The sequence below is a fragment of the Onychostruthus taczanowskii genome, unplaced genomic scaffold (assembly GCF_017590055.1).
Source record: "Onychostruthus taczanowskii isolate IOZ18803 unplaced genomic scaffold, ASM1759005v1 scaffold19, whole genome shotgun sequence".
Taxonomy (NCBI): domain Eukaryota; kingdom Metazoa; phylum Chordata; class Aves; order Passeriformes; family Passeridae; genus Onychostruthus; species Onychostruthus taczanowskii.
This window is the reverse complement of record NW_024499128.1, coordinates 12856874-12863238: the sequence shown is the minus strand read 5'-3', so window position 1 is coordinate 12863238 and position 6365 is coordinate 12856874.

The following is a 6365-nucleotide window of genomic DNA, read 5'->3' as shown; positions in this document are numbered from 1 at the left end:
TCCTTCCCCCACCAAACTGCCCCTTTAGCCCCTTCTCCCTCTCCAAAAGGCAAAGGCAGGCAATGAAAACACCAACCCCAAGGGTGCTCAAGAGGAGGACCCACAATGGCAGCAAAACCATGGGCAGCAGGAGGATGGGATGGGGGCTCAGTCCCCTCCTCCGGAGCAGAGTTTTTCTCTAATGTCCCCATGGGCATCCCCAGGGAACCTCGGTGCTGCCTTGGGCCCCCTCCCACGAATAAAAGGGTGATTGTGCCAGGTGCTAATGAGCCTGCACTGGGCTGAGGCCAGGAAAGGAATTTTCCTTGTGCCAAGGTCTCAGGAGCAGAGGGCCGAGCACAGGGCAGTCCCCAGCTCAGCAGCCACCCACGAGGACTTTGTCTGCACTGGGCTGTGGCCAGGAAAGGAATTTTCCTCGTGCCAAGACAGACACGAGCCAAGGTCTCAGGAGCAGAGGGCCGAGCACAGGGCAGTCCCCAGCTCAGCAGCCACCCACGAGGACTTTGAGACAGGATGAAGAGTTGGGTGTTCAAAAGGCCTTTGAAACAGAGGGAGGGCAGAGCAAATGCCCAGCCTCCCTAATATGAGATATTTTCAGGCTATTTTGTATATTTTAGATGATTTTCAGACATGCCTCAGCGGCATCAAATATTTTAGGAATAGAATATGTCAGCTTGGAAATATCTGAGGTATTTTGTAGCTGTACACAAGCACATCCTGAGCCAGGGAAGGGCTAGACTGTGGTTGTGGTTTGAAAAGCAAGGGTGTAAATGGCACAGGTGCCTCTGTTATCCCTGCACACTTGGCCATTTCCATCCCAGAACGATTCACACCAGCCAGACCGTGGCTGGAGCATGAGCCCAGCCAGTGGCTCTGAGCCTGGCACTGCCTGGAGCCACCACAGCAGAGCCCAAGGAGCTGGAACAAATAAATCCCCGAAAACCCTCATCTTTGGAAATTAGTTTGGCACTGCAGAGCTCAAGAGCTCCCACGGGCCAGCCCTGGGATGCGAGCAGTGCTCTGGGCCCTTGTAAAACAATAAACAGTGCTAATGAGCAGCGTGGAAATGTGCAGAGCTCGTAAAGCTGCTGCTCAGGAGAACGAGTCACCCGCTAAGGGCCAGCTGGGGAGAGGCTCCCGAGGGGCCAGGGGAGGGATGTGTGGCTGCTGGGGGCTCCTGGATGAACAGAGAGGATGGATGTGTGGCTCCTGGATGGACAGAGGGCATCGATGTGTGGGTGCTGGTGGCTCCCGAGGGACCAGGGCATGGAGGTGGGACTGCCGGTGGCTCCCGAGGGACCAGGGCATGGAGGTGGGACTGCCGGTGGCTCCCGAGGGACCAGGGCATGGAGGTGGGACTGCCGGTGGCTCCCGAGGGACCAGGGCATGGAGGTGGGACTGCCGGTGGCTCCCGAGGGACCAGGGCATGGAGGTGGGACTGCCGGTGGCTCCCGAGGGACCAGGGCATGGAGGTGGGACTGCCGGTGGCTCCCGAGGGACCAGGGCATGGAGGTGGGACTGCCGGTGGCTCCCGAGGGACCAGGGCATGGAGGTGGGACTGCCGGTGGCTCCCGAGGGACCAGGGCATGGAGGTGGGACTGCCGGTGGCTCCCGAGGGACCAGGGCATGGAGGTGGGACTGCCGGTGGCTCCCGAGGGACCAGGGCATGGAGGTGGGACTGCCGGTGGCTCCCGAGGGACCAGGGCATGGAGGTGGGACTGCCGGTGGCTCCCGAGGGACCAGGGCATGGAGGTGGGACTGCCGGTGGCTCCCGAGGGACCAGGGCATGGAGGTGGGACTGCCGGTGGCTCCCGAGGGACCAGGGCATGGAGGTGGGACTGCCGGTGGCTCCCGAGGGACCAGGGCATGGAGGTGGGACTGCCGGTGGCTCCCGAGGGACCAGGGCATGGAGGTGGGACTGCCGGTGGCTCCCGAGGGACCAGGGCATGGAGGTGGGACTGCCGGTGGCTCCCGAGGGACCAGGGCATGGAGGTGGGACTGCCGGTGGCTCCCGAGGGACCAGGGCATGGAGGTGGGACTGCCGGTGGCTCCCGAGGGACCAGGGCATGGAGGTGGGACTGCCGGTGGCTCCCGAGGGACCAGGGCATGGAGGTGGGACTGCCGGTGGCTCCCGAGGGACCAGGGCATGGAGGTGGGACTGCCGGTGGCTCCCGAGGGACCAGGGCATGGAGGTGGGACTGCCGGTGGCTCCCGAGGGACCAGGGCATGGAGGTGGGACTGCCGGTGGCTCCCGAGGGACCAGGGCATGGATGTGTGGCTGCTGGTGGCTCCCAAGGGATGGATGTGTGGCCGGGGTCTGTCCATGGGCACATCCCGGGGAAGGAAAGGCAAAGGCAGCTCCCGAGCCAGCCGGGGAGCAGCAGGAGGAGCTGGGCTCCCACCCCCCAGGGGACACGCAAATGAGTGCCCGCAGCGTGCCCAGCCGTTCATCAGCGCTAATTGGTGGCAGATGGCTGATGAGACACGGGTGGCATCCATCAGGATCAGCAGCTTTTGTCTTTCTGCTCTGACACACCTGAGGTGACATTCCCAACCTGAGTGTGAGCCAGCGGCTCTGCTCCAGCTAATTAACAATCTGGGTGATGACGACGACGATGTAGCTCCGAGTTTTAAGGCTGTTTGTTGCTGTTTTCCAAGGAAGGCTGGACATTTCCTTTTAGCAAGAATCTAGTGAGCTCGGGCAATTAGTTTTTATTTCAAAATGACAGTGTGTGAGCAGCACGGCCAGCCCGGAGCCAGGCACTCCAGGCACTCAGAGCTCTGAAGAGCAATCAGTTTCCTAATTCCTAATCTATCCCCGCTCCCTGTCAGCGGGAAGCCGTCCCCCTTGTCCTTTAGAAGACGCGTGGCTGTGGCACTTGGGGACACTGGCTAGAGGTGGCGTTGGCTCTGCTGGGCGAGCAGCTGGGTGGTCTTAGAGCGCTTTTCCGACCCACCGGATCCTGTGGTTCCGTGACTGCCGGGCTCGATCCGGGCCTGTTCCCGGTCTCTATCCCGGAGGCGGTGCTAGAGGGCGCCCGGGGCCCGCGGAGCGGCACCGGCAGCGGGCTGAGCCCGCCGGGACCGGGACCGGGACCGGGGTGGGAGCGCCCGGGTCTGCGGCACCACCGGGGGCACGGCTGCAGCAGCGGCACGGGAAAAGGGGCACAAGGAGTATGAAGGAGCCAGGGCTGGGGGATGGAGGTGGTCCCCGTGGGGGTCACTCCTCAGGGAGTGTCACTGCCCCCTCCCCGGGGGATGTAAGGAATCCAGGGAGGTGGCACTTGGGGACATGGTTAGCGGTGGGCTTGGCAGGGCTGGGGGGATGGTTGGACTCGGTGGCCTCGGAGCTCTTTTCCATCCTGAATAATTCCATGGTTCTGTGATCACACGAGAAAGGGGGGCGCGAAATGCAGCCACGTTTTTTTGCAACAGCCCGCAGGGAGGGATGCAGGCACTTCCTCCCCGGAGGAGCAGCGATCCCCAGCTCCTCTGGGACCCCTGTGTCCCACCCCACCGCAGAGCTCTTTCCCCCAGACCCTTGCTGAGCACTTCCACCAGTTTAGTTATTTCTGAGCAGGGAAATAACAGCGAATGGAGCTGTTACTATGGCCATACATAAATACAGCTGCTCTCCAAGGACCCCCAGCTCTTGGCAAGGGACCTGAGGGGTCGAGAGGGGCATTTTCCCTGCCTTTTGCAGCTCCACACGAGGTACAGTGGATGGCTGCTGCCGGGGGCAGGAGGCTCCCTGTCCTGGCTCCTATCCAATTTCCAGCTGCACAGAGTTTTCCCTCCATGGGCCACCAGCACACCTGGACAAGAAGGTGCCTGCACTGGCTGCTCCTGGACCTGCACCTGGTGCTGCAGGAGCCACTCGTGTTTCCTGTGCAGAAATGGGTGCTGGAGAGAGGGTGCCACAGGGCTGCAGGGCTGTCCAAAGCCATCTGCAGTGGTTTTGGGATCTGGCTGGGGGATCTGGAGGCAGCAGGGACATTCCTGGTCAGCCACAGCTCTGTCACGTTCTGCTGAGCATGGTGGGTCTGGGATGTGCTGGGTGCCTGCATGCAGGACGGGGAGAATTAACAGCCTCTTCACTGGGGTTTTAATTCTGCTTCAAGTAAACAGTGTTGAGAAACTCTCCTGTTCCCGCCAGTGGGAGGATCCAGCAGAATCCCTTCCCCACAACAAGCCATTCCCAGCCTCGCAGTGAGAGCAGCCTCCCAACCCCAGAGTGCATTTTCCACTTCCATCATTTTCCCCAGCTGCTGTTTTAAAACCCAGCTCAGCGACAAGACTTTCCTCCGAGATGAAAAATCGTGATTTGATGTGAACAAATTAATTTTTTTTTTGCTCTCTCCTTGCACACTCACTCAAGTATTTCCTTGCTCACTGCCCTCATTACAGCTTGGCAGCCCTGGCTTTTGGGGGAGAGCCCTTAACTTCATTCCATCAGCTGGATTCCATTAGCCAGCTAATCTACTGATTACAATCCACACACAGGATATTTTCTCCTTGCTGTTATCTGAAAGAATATGGGCACCAGTACAAAAGAAAGGGAAAAGAACCCTACAAAAAGCAATTTACAATTGAGGGAGCGGAAATAAATATATTGCAGTCACATGAGGAAATAGTAACCATGGAGCTATTTTGGGCACAATACGTCATGCAAAGGATGGTGTGTCTTTCAAGCACAGTTCAAGCCCAAAATTCAAGGCACAAAATGTTTTTTGGAAAGTAAATTCTCACATACATTAAGCACCATGCCAAGGAGTGGGGTTGGATGCTGTCAGGCTTTGCATTTCAGGTTTGTTCAGAGTTTGCATACAGGAAGCCAGAGCCTCAGTAGGACGATCCCAAAGCTAAAACCACACAGGTGCTGACAGATTCTGTTGGATCAGGACCATCCTGGGTCAATCCCACTGGGCAGAGCCAGCGGTGGGGTCTTTTCCAATTTAAATGATTCTGGGATTCACAGCCCACAGAGGACGCAGTGCTGAAGGGTCAGTCCCTTGCTCCCTAGAGAATCCCACACGCCCAAAATCACAAGTGCCTTCAAAAATCCTTCGTGATTCAAACCCAAACCATCAGCTTGGCTAAGCCTTCTCTGTCCTGAGTGAACACAGCACATGTGAAACACCAACAAATCAGGGTGCAATAATCAGCTGTCACAGCTGTTCCACCCTTTCCAGGTGAGGCTGGGGCTGCTTTGGGGAGATGCCCTCTAGTAATGATGCGTCCTTTGCTTCATGGAAATTTTATTTATTATTTTAAAATCAGAAATAATTCAGCTTCCCGAGGAGATGTTGTGGGATGATGGATTGATCTCACCCGGTGTGAGCCACAGCCAGTGCCCGCGGCCATTGCAGGGTGAAAGTGACACTGAAACCTGCCAGATTTGCTGTGTTTGCCGGTAAAAAAGAAATGCACTGCAAAGTACCTGCCTTGCTCTTCCTCTGTCTCCGAGGTACCCGAGTTACCTGCTGTGCTGGGGGTGTGACACACACTGCATCCCACAGCCCTTGGGAACGAGCACCAGCCTCGGCGAGGGCTCGGGTGGGCACACCGCCCTGCGTGCCCAGGCACTGGGACACAATTCCCTGCCGGAATCTCTGCCCTGCCCGCTGTCTGAGCTGCCCCCCGAGGGGATAACCCTTGTTTCCCGGGATTCTGCTGGCCCGGGATGCCGCGGCTGCCTGGGGGGCTCCTGTCCTCAGGATGCCCGCAGTCCCCGGGATGGCTCCTGTGTCCCACGGGATCCTCGTTCTCCCGGGACACCTTTGTCCCGCGCCATCCCCCTGCCCCCGGGACACCTTTCCCTCGGGATCCCCCTGTTCCTGGGACATCCCCATGGGATACCGCTGTTCCCGGGACACCCCTGTGCCCCGAGATCCCCCCTAACCCCCGGGACACCCCTTTCCCACGGGATCCCCCTGTTCCAAGGACACCCCTTCCCCACGGGATCCCCCTGTTCCAAGGACACCCCTTCCCCACGGGATCCCCCTGTTCCAAGGACACCCCTTCCCCACGGGATCCCCCTGTTCCAAGGACACCCCTTCCCCACGGGATCCCCCTGTTCCCGGGACACCCCCACGGGATCCCCCTGTTCCCGGGACACCCCCATGGGATCCCCCTATTCCCGGGACACCCCTTTCCCACGGGATCCCCCTGTTCCCGGGACATCCCCACGGGATCCCCCTGTTCCAAGGACACCCCCATGGGATCCCCCTGTTCCCGGGACACCCCTTCCCCAGGGGATCCCCGCTGCCGGGCCCGGTGTGCAGTCCCGGTGCCCCAGGCCGCGCCGTGCCCGCGGTGCCGGGAGCCGCGCGGTGCCGGGCCGGGCCGGAGCGGGGGCGGCCGGG